This window comes from Castor canadensis, chromosome 9 (assembly GCF_047511655.1).
Source record: "Castor canadensis chromosome 9, mCasCan1.hap1v2, whole genome shotgun sequence".
Taxonomy (NCBI): Eukaryota; Metazoa; Chordata; class Mammalia; order Rodentia; family Castoridae; genus Castor; species Castor canadensis.
In genome coordinates, this window is record NC_133394.1 from 38,617,245 (window position 1) to 38,630,280 (window position 13,036).

The window sequence follows — 13,036 nt, forward strand, 5'->3', positions numbered from 1 at the left end:
ATTTATTCGGAATTTATTAAGCATGGACTGGGTCCCTAGTGATATAACAGGCACTGGGCTTGAAGCCACTTCCACAAAGATGAACTGAGCAGAGTTCTTGCTTCCAAGTGCTCAGAGTCTCTGGTATGGCTGGTTACAGGTCAACTTGTGATCATTTAAAGTTTGTTGTTGTTTGTTGTTGACCCTTGGATAACCGATCTCTGTTTAATGTTTACTTCGAGGTCTCAACACCCACACAGTGCCTTCTCCTGCTGCTAGAGCAGGAAGACCTAGGGTTAGATCAGTCAGGATGCCTAGGTGCCTGGCCCTGCACTGAACATACTGTGTGGCCCTTGGCAACACAACAGTCCCCTCTCTTCTTGGCTTCTCTATCTGTTTACAAAATTTTCTATAGAAGTATGTTTTTTAGGTCTCATAAGATAACCAGCACTGAGAGCTTTAGGGTGTAATGGAAAACTGACAATTTTCATTTTCCCTCAAATTATCATACTCCAAAATAAATAGAGTTGAGTAGATTCTCCAGTTATTCAATCTGGCAGCACTACCTCAGCTGAAGACAGTCTACAAGTTGGCAGGCCAGAAGTGAGGAAAAAATTATCTTAGTTCCTGGAGATAAAACCTGTTAGTTTCCAACAACTAAAATTCTGAGAGAGGGTCTTCTGGGGAAAAGCCATTTGCAGCAAGAGTCTCCTTTTAGAATTTGAACTTGCTTGCCTCCTGCTAAATTCTTTCTGTTTAGGCAGGATGTGAAGAGTCACATTTAACTTCAGCTTCAAATGTAATTCTAAATGATCAGGCATGGCTCGCGTTCATCACCTGTCAGTCATCGATAGATGCTGATGACACAAAACCTCCATTCTGAAGAAACAGAAAATAAAGTGACAGATTTCAAGAAGTGTCACTGGGTCAACCAGAATTGCTATGGGGGCTGTGTTTACCATCAGTATGTATATGCAGCCTTTTTGAAGAGCAATAACATTTTTATCAAATGCTTATGATGTAATCTCACTGAAATGTGGGAAAATTCAGAGATTTGGCAGGCAATTGGGAAAAGAGAAACGCAATACAATACTATTTCAGCCTAGGTCTCCATTGAAGCTGAGCTACTCCAGATGTTTTTCTTTTGTCTTCATTTAATGGTTCTTCTAAATACCATCTTAGCATCAGCCAAGGCAGCAGAATTTACAATGTACTAATTAATAGCAAGATGCTTAGCTAAGCAATTCTATCTCTGCATATATTATTATATTTTTAGAGTTTTAATTGTTTCCCTTTTACCTTCCTTCTGCCAGATTTCACTACTGGAATAAGGGAGTCTTAGTAACATAAAAAAACATGTGACTGAAGCATGATTAATTTTACTTAGGCAATAAGATATAAGCTACACATCTCATCCTCAACCATAGTTATATTGGTTATAGCACTTATTAGCATAAAACAAAGACAAGTTGTTCTAGGAGCAAAAACTGCAACTTACAAAGGAGAACTATAGGATACAGCTGTGTATAGCTGCTTTCCTTACCATCATTGACCAACTTTTGGGTTTTTGGGGGTTTTTTTGTGCTAGAGATCAAACTCAGAGCCTGCACACAGTAGGAAAGAGCTCTACCACTAAGCCACACCCACAGTTCCAAAATAATTTTTTTGTTTATTTATTAATTTATTCATATGCACATACATTGTTTGGGCCATTTCTTCATACACACACCCCCGTCCCTGCCCCCTCCCTCTCCTCCCTACCCCCCTCACTTCCAGTAGAACCTGTTCTGCCCTCCAATTTTGTTGAAGAGAAGACACAAGCAGTAATAAGAAAGACATAGCATTTTTGTTAGCCTGAGATAATGATAGCTATACAGAGAGATTCCTAGCATTGCATCCATGCACAGTATTACAACATGAATTGATTCATCACTACCAGACCTCTTTACTACTTCCCGGTCACCTTCTCATGGTGACCTCTGTCATTTTAAAGTTACTATATTAGCTTCTCCACATCAAAACACTTTCACAAACTTATATTTTTTAATTAAAAGTGAAATTAGTTGTTTTGTCCATTTAGGGACTCTTGAACTTCAGACTACCAGTAAAACATACCGCTGTACCTGTCCTGTCAATCCCCAGCCCTGGATCTGTCCAACCTGTCTCAGCTCTTGCTTCTAGGCAGCTGAGCATGGATAGAGAAAAATCACATAATTCTGTTTTCTGGCATTCTGACAATCTATTTTCCCCAACACCGACTGGGTCCTCCTTGCTATTAGCAATCCTTTTATTTATCCCAGTCAGCTCCATTTCAGATTTCCCTTCCAGCTGTTCCAAATTGTTAATGTGCTCTATGATCCCTCCTTCTAAGCAGATGACCTTGCTCTTCTATCACAGATGAAATAGAGTTTCTTTTGTTCTCCTCCATCCACTGACTGACCTATGAGGACAGCTGCCTTCTCCTAAGACAGAGAAGAGATATCTCTTCCAGTCCCAAAAGTTAATTAAGACTTCTACGGAATACTGGACACCATCTGTTTGGGCATCTTCTGGAACCTCATTACATCATTACATCCATCATTACCTTAGTACATCATTACATCCATCATTTTCTCTTACACTTCAGTATCTTTAATCCATCACTATGCACTCTGGCTTCTACCTTTTGCTCTACACATTTGATCAACTTTTACCTTATCACTAAGTGTGTACGTGTGCACACACAAAAAAAAAACCCACAATTTTTTAATCATTTCAGCTTCTTACTCAAACTGCAAATCGTCATATGTTGTAGTTATCTGGTAGCATAACCGTCTTCAACTGGTCCAGCAATTCTTAATTGTTGTCATGTCACAGATCTCTTTTGATTCTGATTAAAATAATGAACTTTCTCCCTGGAGACACTCATATCACTACACAGGTACACAAGCACACACACAAACAGCTTGTACATGCATTTCCAGGTTGCTCACTCACCCTTTATTAGTGCTGCTGGTCAATAATTCCAGTTCTACTTCCTGTCCAGGAACACTGAAAATTACACTTCCTTCTGACTTGCGATAAGTCACTGCTTTAACCAATGAAATGTGAGTGGAAGTGACGTGTGTGAAGGAAGTTTTAAGAGCCTGTACGTAATTTTCCATGCTTTCTCTTTTTTGTTCAGTCACCAAAACTGCTATATCAGCTTGGGTTCTGGAGTGAGGAAGAAAGAGCAGAGCACCGAGCCAACCTGCAATGGATGTGAAGATTGAGTGAGAAATAAACTCAGTTGTTTAGAGGGGCTTAGTCTGGGGGTGGTCAGCAACTGCAGTATAACTTTGGCTGTCTTGCTTGGTAGCAGGGCACTCTCCATTAGATGCAATAATCTGAGTCAGAAAGATCCTTTCTATGAGAGCTTAAGCTAACTCCTTTCTTTTTCTAACCAACACATTCCTTTCACCTCCTATTTCTATGCTTTCTGTTATCTTTTCCTGGAAGGCTTTTCCCTGCTGCTTCCCTTGGCTCCTCATCTTTCAAATCTCACTTCCTGTGTCACCTCCTTAGAGAGATCCTGCTTTGCTTCTTTCCTCCCAAATGCTCCAGCCCCAATTACTATCATTCACATTATCCATTTCTTTCTTTCACAAAGTATATCACAGTCCATGAAGACCTTTTTTATTTTCTGTCTCTCCAGTCCTGAATTCACAATACAGAATTCTTGCTATCAACATTGATTTGTAGATAACGAGTGTCATGCTGTTTTAACCCTGTATGAATTTAAGAGAATACACTCAAAATACGAGCCACTTTCATTTGTTAAAAATCTGATAACAATAGAACCACGAATTTTCATAGTCTTTTCTGATTTTTAAACTGCATTAAGGGGAGAAAAAGCTCTAGCTACAACTATTGGACCTGAATAGATATCCCAAAATTTGGTCGTACATCAAGAACAAACCACTGAACCTTGGTATTTGCATTGTCACCATTAAGAGGTCACCTTGATAATTTGGATTCTTTTCAGAAAGTTGTGGCCAACAGCTCTAACCTTTGGTCCCAGCCCAGTTAAATAGTGTTTTTGGTAATTCATTGGCATACAGTTTTGCTTTGTTTGCTTTTTACCCCTTTTACTTAGAATATGCTCCAAATGATCTTCCTTCATAGTGGCAGTAAGAATTAATCCTAAAGTTTCAGAAAGCATTGAGTAGCTAATTGTTATGCAACCAAGGATGTAGGTATACTTCGTTGTCACAAAGTAGATAATTTATACTTGTTCAATGAAAGAATGAATAAAATTATCAAATATTTGTTTCATTTGATTTTAATGTTTATAACTAACTCTATGTCTAAAAACACATCAACAATTCTAATTGAGAAAACCAAAAATTTAGCCTTATTTCACTTGCATACAAGAAGTAACATATTTGTGGGATTTATAAAACTCTGCTTTGCTTCCTAGATATGCAAAGGTATCATATTATTTTACAAAAGGTAATGTGCTTATTGTTTAAAGACTTCTGAAGTTCATAACTTTAAATCATTATGTAATGTCCTATTTTATTGTCTTTGTAAAATATGTTAAGCAGAGTTGACATTAAAGAAGAGATTCAGAAGTTGTGGCACTGTCCTAGCATATAAACTCTTTTGGAAAATATCCACTGTAAATCTACATCTCTTTAGATGCTGAATTTTGGAAGCAGAAAGCATTGAGATCTTCTGAATTGTGAGAATAATTTCATGACTTGATGAGAAAAACCAAATGTTTTAAAATTGCTAAAAAAAAAAAAACCCTGGTTTAAAAACAAAAATAACCTTAATTATGTTTTTTTCATGTGTGTGCGAATTGTTTTTTTTTTTTTTTTTTTGGAGGGAGTTGTTTTGTGGTTCTTTAAATTTTCTACATGATAATATGCATAGCAAAATATTAGCTCTTCAAATGAGAAACAATCCTGTTATTCTCTGTCTTATGTAACATGTAATTGGTATGTAATAGCTCACTGTTTTACTTATTTTATGTAAAAATCAACACATGGGACTTAATAGCATGGGTTTTTCAGGATGGTGCTAGATAGTGTTTTTTTCCTGTTTTCTCAAGTTGTTTCCTCTCAATTGATTTTAAGAGGATGTTGTCTATGATCTGCTACTATTTTTGAAGATAGTGAAAGTAATCAGGTGGTGCTTAATGTCTACAAAATTGGACGTGCAAATATGTGCACACATATAGGTAGAGGACTTTTTAAAAATTGTGTTGTATACAAGTCATTTCTCTCAACTCATCACTACAGTACAACCTTCAAATAAAAGTTACAAATAAATCTTTTCTATTCTACTAGAGAATTTCAACCAAATATGTAACTTCCACAGAAATAGTTGCTGTAGAAATGCAAAAGGGACAAATAACATTGCATGATGTTATCAAAAATTGCAACTGAAGTAGGGCAGTATCAAGGTCTATGTTTAATAATGCTGACAGTATGTATTCTTGACTTTGTGTATACTCCAAAATGAAAGCACTCAGTCCCAAACTGGGAGGTCTTTTACTACCAAAAATAACACATACAAGTGAAAACATTTTAACAGGCATACCAGATTATAAAATTAGTACATACCAGGAAAGATTCCTTTGTAAAAAAATTAATGAATAATGGGTTCAAATGATGTCAATTACTTTCCCTCATTTCATACAAAGTTTGATTGTATGAAATGAAAGCAAGCTAAATTTCCTACACATGATTTGCAGAATTTTGACTCCTAAGAATAAAGTTTCTTTAGGTTTCAACATGTCTCACTTAATTTGCTAAAGAGCTTATTTTGAAATACTGCTTTATGACGCCATTTAGGATAAAATAAACCTCCATGTTTATTAAAGAAAAAGTCATAGGATAAAAATCTCTTAAAGACGTTTGGCTCAGATTTGGCTTGTTTGGCACTATACTTAAAATGCTGAATTGCAAATAAGGCATCTGATGAAGGTAAAGGTGACTATTAAACTTTTGTTTCCTTTGATCTTGCCAATTAAGTTTCATAAGAAAGAAAAAGTTCTGTCAATCAACTGAAGGATTACAGTTTTAAGAAGTTATTTTAGAAAATGGATACATCCTGTGTTCTAAAATTAAAATAACCTCATTTTTAAAAATATGACACTAAAAGACCCATTCATATTATAAAATTTAACTCCTTCTTAACAATCTTATCAATAACAATAAAATCAGTTTAAGAGAACAAAAGAGAGGAAGGAATGGGAGATACAGTTTAGATCTTAAAGGTCCTCTAAAGACCAGTCTGTTGAAGACTTAGTGCCCAGGATGGAGTCATTGGGAGGTGTTGGAAGTTTTAAGAGGTGAAACCTAGATGATCTCTAGAGAATTGGTATGTCCTTGAAGGAGACTGGAACTCTTTGCTTCCTGGCCATGAGGTAAGTGGTTTTGCTCTACCATGTACTTCTGCTATGTTGTGCTGTCTGGCCACAGGCCCAAAATTAAGAGTCAAAGATTCATGAACAGAAACCTCTAATACTGTGAGCCAAAATAAACCTCTTCTCTTTAAAAGTTGGCTGTCTGAAGTATTTATTACAGTGACTAGCACAGAGGCAAAGTCTGCTCTTTCTGCTATTAATTAAGTTATCTCTGTGCTCTTCTCCCTCAGAATTATCTTCCAACAAGTTTCATTTAACACTCCTCCTTCCCCATTGCTTCAATCATCCCTATAAGGAAATGGTTACCCTATTCATTTTCCTTTCCAGACCTCTGTCCAAACTCCAAGCCTGCATATTGCTCCTGCCAACCGAACAACTTCTCTGGGTTGTTCTGAGTAATATCCAAAATTTACCTCCACTTTGATCCAAGATAGAAAATGAGAACACATCCCAGAATCCTTGTTCTCCCTTCTTCTGCTCTTCTATCACATCAGTCTGATAGCTTATTAGTTCTACTTCTAAATATGTATTTCTCTTATTTCTACCATAACCCTAGTTGAAATCCTCATGTGTTGATCAATGGAATAGCTTCTCTATTATTCAAAGTCATCTGTGTGTTATAACAAAGAACATTTGTAAAAATGTTTCAACAAAAACTCAAAGGTTTAGCATGATAAAGATTTATTCTTTAATACAAATATAAGCAAAAGATGAAAAACATGGGACCTCACATGCTAAGGGGAGGGTAAAAAAAGGAAGTTAAGAAGGTGAACATGGTCGATGTACTTTCTATACAAGAAAGAATATACAATTTTTAAACCTATTGAAATCACTATACGAAGTGGTTTAAAGTAGAATGGAGAAAAATATAGGTGAGGAACCAATTCCTCAATGAAAATTCCTGTGTAGCTGTCTTAAACTAACAAAAATGCTTTTCTTTTTCAAAAACAGAGAATAAGAATGTGAAACAGGTCCTGCCTAGGGGTTGGCACCAGTGGGAGGAGGGGGACTATAAGGAAAGGATGAAGGAGGTAAATGTAGTGGAAACAATATATATTCAAATTTGAAAATGGAAAAATGAAATCTGATGAAACTACTCCAGGAATGGGGTGAGGGAGGATAAAGGAAAATGATGGAGGGGTGAATGAAACTATGAAATATTGTAAGAACTTTTGTAAATGTCACACTGTACCCCAGTACAACAATAATATAATTTAAAAAATCAAAAAATTTTTAAATCTAAATACATAAATAAAAGAAAAACACTAAAAAAAGATTTATTCTTTGTTCATGGCACAATCCCATGCAGGTTATAAGAAAGTATCTGCTCTTTTCTGGTTACCAGGTTCCTTCCATCTAGTAGCCACACCATCTCCTAGGGGGCTCAGAGTTCCCCAGTGGATGTTTGTATCAGGCAGGTCAGAAGAGAGATGGTGGAATCTGGCGATGGACTTGCTACACATGCACCAATGGAGCAGGGATAGAATACCTCTAATTAAAACACCCATTCAATAAAGTGAGAATGCTAGGTCACACAGTGTTCACTGATCCATTGCAATTCTGAAATTCTTACGAGGGCTGAGAGAGTGATTACGTGATTAAACTTTAATTCTGTTATCTGGGAATAATTCTACTATCCTTTTCTTCCTTGTCCCTTACTTCTTCTGTTTGGGGTTCTTATTGTTAATTGATTCCCTGTGGCTACAATATATACAAATATAACCAAAAGTTTGAAATGCAAGAGGATATGTTACAGTTCAAACAGGCAAATGTATTATAATCTGATATTTTGGATTCTTAAATACAAGTTCCTCAAAAACTTGGTAGACTTATGGTGTATTTGTTTCTATGTATAACTCTCAGGTCTTTTTCTTCTTTCTTCTCTCCTTCTACTTGTCTTTCTCCCTTAATCTGATCTTAAAATTTGATATTTAGAATCAAGTTATGTTTTTCAACTAAAAAGTCTTACTGGAACTTTGTGGCTCTGTTTTGGATCTAGAAGCAGTTGAATTTCCAACCATTTTTCAATAAAAAATCTTTGGATTCTTTGTATTGTTTTCTATTCAGTTTGAAAACTAACCAATTATTTCTGAGCTTGTCTCTTCATTGAAACACCTTATCAAAAGAAGCCAACACACTGGGCCTGGTGGTGTACTAGCACACGCCTATATTCTCAGCACTTGAGAGGTAGGGACAGGAGAAATGTGAATTCTAGACCAGCCTGGTCTAGAATAATGAGCCCCTGTCTTGAAAAAACAAACAAAAAACAAGCAGAATTCAACAACAGCTGTCACATGTAACATGATCAGACTTTTAAAACACATCTCCTGGACTGGAGGCATGGCTCAGGTGATAGAGCATCAGCCTAGCAAGCATGAATCCCTGACTTCAGACTGCAGAATCACAAAGAAATAATAGAAATAAAACTTATTTCCTATGCTGGGCATGACGGCTCATCTCTACAATCCCATCACTTGGGAGGTAGATGTGGAGGGATCCTGAAACCAAGGCCAGCCTGTGCTACACAGCAAATTCCAGGTCAGCTTGAGATTCATAGTGAGACCCAGTCTTAAAAAAAAAAAAGGATAGTTTTCTTTAAAATAAAAGAACCATTTCCTAAAGTAATGGTTCTCAAAATGTCTGCAAAAACCTGTGGATCCAAAAGACTCATTTCATAGATCTATGGGGTCAAATTATTATCATAGTAAAACTAAGAGGTTTTTTTGTCATTTTTACCCTGTTCACACTTGCACTGTTCACATGGTGCAAAGGCAATGGTGGATGAAATGGTTGGTGTTCAGCACAAATCAAGGCAATGTCAACATTATATAAATTGTTCTCATATGTTCTCAGAGTTAAACACTTAAGAAGGCCCTGATGAAACAGTAAAAAATATTTGCTTTATTAAATCTCAACACTCAAATACAGATATTTTAAGTATTCTCTGGAACCAACAGGAAAAAATGCATGTAACACTTAGAATGCACACCCAAGTGCGATGGTTGTCTTGAGGAAAAGCAACACGAGATTTCTTGAGTTGCAAACTGAACTCATCTCTTTTTCATAGAACACCATTTTACTTGAAAGAACAAGCGATAAACAAAATATGGTTATTCAGACTTCGGTATTTGGCAGTCATTTTCTTGAAAATAAATGAAGTGAACCTGTCACTTGAAGGCAAACAACCCAACAGTATTTGTTGCCAATGATAAAATTTGAGCTTTCAAGTGAAAATTAAAACTTTGGAAAACTTGTATCTACCACCATGAACTTGACAGCTTCTGAATACTTAAAGACTTTTTCTGAGATTGGTGGTGATATTAACTTGATTTTTTAAAATGTTGTATAATGAAATGCACAGTGACATAACTCAGTAAAACATTATATTCCAAGAAACTAATACAAGATATTACAAAATCATGCATAGGTAAAAGATCCATTTAAATGCAAATAAGTCAGTGGGTTTTAATATAATAGAATGTGAAAAGTTCAGAGATATGTTTATAGATTCCATGTTGCAATAAACTTCTAAGAAATTATCCTTCAGTGGCAAGCACATGCGTGCACAAGGCCCCAGGTTCAATCTGTAGCACCAAAAAGAAAAGAAATTATTAATTGCTGAGTTATGATGTAGTATTATACAATATTTGTAACTGAGAAAAACTTCAGAAAATAATAAACACCTACACATCTAAAATTTCTTCATGTACTTCAACTAAAACAACACATCACAACATAGTGAATGAAGAAGCGAATGTGATTCTAAATGTCTTCTATTAAGATAGATAATACAAATTTTTGTAAGAATATAAAACACTGCCATTCCTTTTACTAATTTCTTTGCAAATACAATTGTCATAACAATATATTACTGATGTTTGCCTAATGAATGCATTATTACTTTAATTCATTGTTATTTTTGATTAATTTTTTAAATCTCAGTTTTTAATGTGGTAATTCTTACTTTAAATAACACATAAACAAAACCTGTGGTAATTTTCTATGATTTTTAAAAGCATGAGCTTAGCTCAGTGGCTCATGTCTATAATCCTAGCTACTCAGGAGGTACAGATCAGGATTTGAGGCTGGCTGGAGCAAGAAGTTCGTAAGACCCTATCTCAACCAAGAAACAACTGCGTGTGGTGGTGCACATCTTTCATCCGAGCTTCACAGGGAGCTTAAATATGGGTGATGGTCCAGATTGGCCTGCACATTAACGCAAGAACCTATCTCAAAAATAACCAAAGCAAAAAGGGCTGGAGGCATGACTCTGGTGGTAAAGTACTTGCCTAGCAAGCACAAGGCCCTGAGTTCAAACCCAGCACCACAAAAAAAAGTAGAAGGATTCTGAGAACAAAAGTTAAAAAGTTTGAGAATCACTGTTCCAGACACACTGGAGCCCAAAAGTAAATCCTAGTCTGTTGCCCTCTCTGGAGCAAAGTCTTATTGGAACACTGCTCTAGTTTCCTCACACCATGGCTGCTTTCACTTTGCAGAACCAAGTTGATCATTAGCAAAACAGATAGTGTCACCCCCAATCCCAAGCCTAAGACAGTGACAATATGGCTCTTTGTAAAAAGTTCACTACTTCTGCCTTAGAGTGTTAGTTCTTATTCTATCTGCACATTAGAATCACCCAGAAAAGTACTAAAAATGACACTAGTAATGTCTATGTTCTCCTCCCCACTGAGAACAATTAAAGCTTTTTTCTAAGAGTTGGGTTTGAGCAAGGTTAGTTTTCCATTACCCAGGTGATTCTGGTATGCAGCAGGGTTAAGAATCGCTGTCCCAAACTGTGGGACCCTATGCATAAAGCCTGCCTTCCAAGTTATTCCAGACAACAGCTTATTCAAAATTTGGCACCTTCAACATACTGCATTTCCAGTCCCTAATATTAAGGTCCTTACCACCGAACACTAAGTCAATGCCACATGTTTTTTTGTATTTTGTTTTTTGTTTTTTATCAGCACCCTTCCGTAGGCATGTATTTGTATTATTTAGGATAGAATCTTGACTGTACCAATTCTTTCCAAGTTTCATTAGCTTAAAACACACACAGAATATTTCTTATGCAAATCCTGGTTCATTTGCTTTGGTGGAGGTTGCTGTTCCATATAGGGTCCAGCTGCTTCTAGCCAGAAATTCTGCCATCTCTCAGTGCCTCAGAATATTGTGCAAGATTCCTCTACATCCAACCAACAGATGAGAAAAAGGAAAGAGCACTGAGGATTGCATGGGAGGTGTTTTATGGGCAAAGCCTGGAAAAGCACACATAACTCCCACTGGCCAGAAATGAATCATACTAGTCCTAATTAACCACAAAGAAAGTACAAAATGTAGTCTACCTCTGTGTCAAAGGGAAAAGCAAGATGAGTTTGTGCACTAGCTTTATGCCTGTCCCAACCTCTTTCCTTACTAATCTCCAGTATGGAATGTCCTTTAGGCCTCTGGAGGTAGATCCAATAGCCTCCCAGAGTTGTCCATATTCTATTCCTCAGAACTTCTGAATGTTGAACATTACATATTCCAGAAGGGACCTTTACAGATGTGATTAAGGTTATTAAGGTATGATTATAACATCCAGAAAGCAACTCAGCCCTAACAAAACCTTACTTTCAGTCCCATGAAACATGTGCACTACATGTTTGATACATAAGATAATAAATTTGTGTAGTTTTAAGTCACTAAGCTTGTGAAATTTGTTATAGCAGCAATAGGAAAATAATATACTGTTCTATTTCCTGTTCTTAATGCTGTCAATGAAGTTCCTAAAATTTAAATCTTGACTGGGATTGATTACATCTTTTAAAAAAAAAATTTCTGATGGCTTATCATTTATTCACTTAATAAACACACACTAAACTACTCCAACATGTCAGACACTTTCCTAGCCACCCTGACGGCCAAACTAAGTAAGGCAGCCAAGGTTCCTGCTTTAATGGAGGGTAGGAGGTATAGTAACTACAAAACACATCCTGAACTCTTTAAAAATGCCATTCAATGCCTGTGTAATCTAACTCCAAACAACCTCCATGACATCATCTCTCCACATTTCTGTCAGAGGAAACTTAAGACTCTTCATTTATTGTACTTACTAAACTTCTGATAGTCAGTAGACTTCCATGGCTCTTTTTAGAAATATCCCTAGTCATAGTGTGAAATTCCTTATTTAACCCTTTCTTTATCTACCTGGAAAATTTCTACATCTCCCTTAGGAGTTACCTTAAACATCAATCTAGAGAAATAAGTCACCTCCTCTTTCTCTGCCTTGTTTCTCATTGTAGACCTAATATATGCAACTTATTATTTATTTTACTAAATTGCAACTGCCCCTTTCCCAGCCCTCATTATTACTTTCATAAGATTCAGAGAGAAGTTCCTAGCAAGCTTTCTTATAAATAATGGTGGAAAGTTCTCTTTATTTCATTCATTTGCTGTACCAAAAAAGTTCATTCAAAACACATATTTTGCCAGAATTTAATTCTTCAAGAAGATCAATAGACCATAAAAATCCCAATATGAGAAGAAGCTTTAAACCCTCTTTTTAAATTTTTTTCCCACACAGAATTCCTGCCATTTCAAAAAGCAAACCACCTGGAGAAATGCAAGATTAGGAGGCGCTCTGAGAAGGCAGCATAATAACATTCACATGAATGTGGCTAC

General features: G+C 36.2%; 1 long non-coding RNA gene across 2 annotated transcripts in view; it reads right to left on the reverse strand.

Moving 5' to 3' along the window:
- LOC141410859 (uncharacterized) overlaps positions 1–3,047 on the reverse strand; it is a 156,117-nt gene extending 153,070 nt beyond the window's left edge. The window contains exon 1 of one of the 2 annotated variants that reach the window (XR_012435636.1): positions 2,956–3,047. This is a non-coding gene — a long non-coding RNA (uncharacterized lncRNA). The other variant, XR_012435635.1, reaches the window with a different exon arrangement.
- Between the last annotated feature and the right edge of the window lie 9,989 nt (positions 3,048–13,036).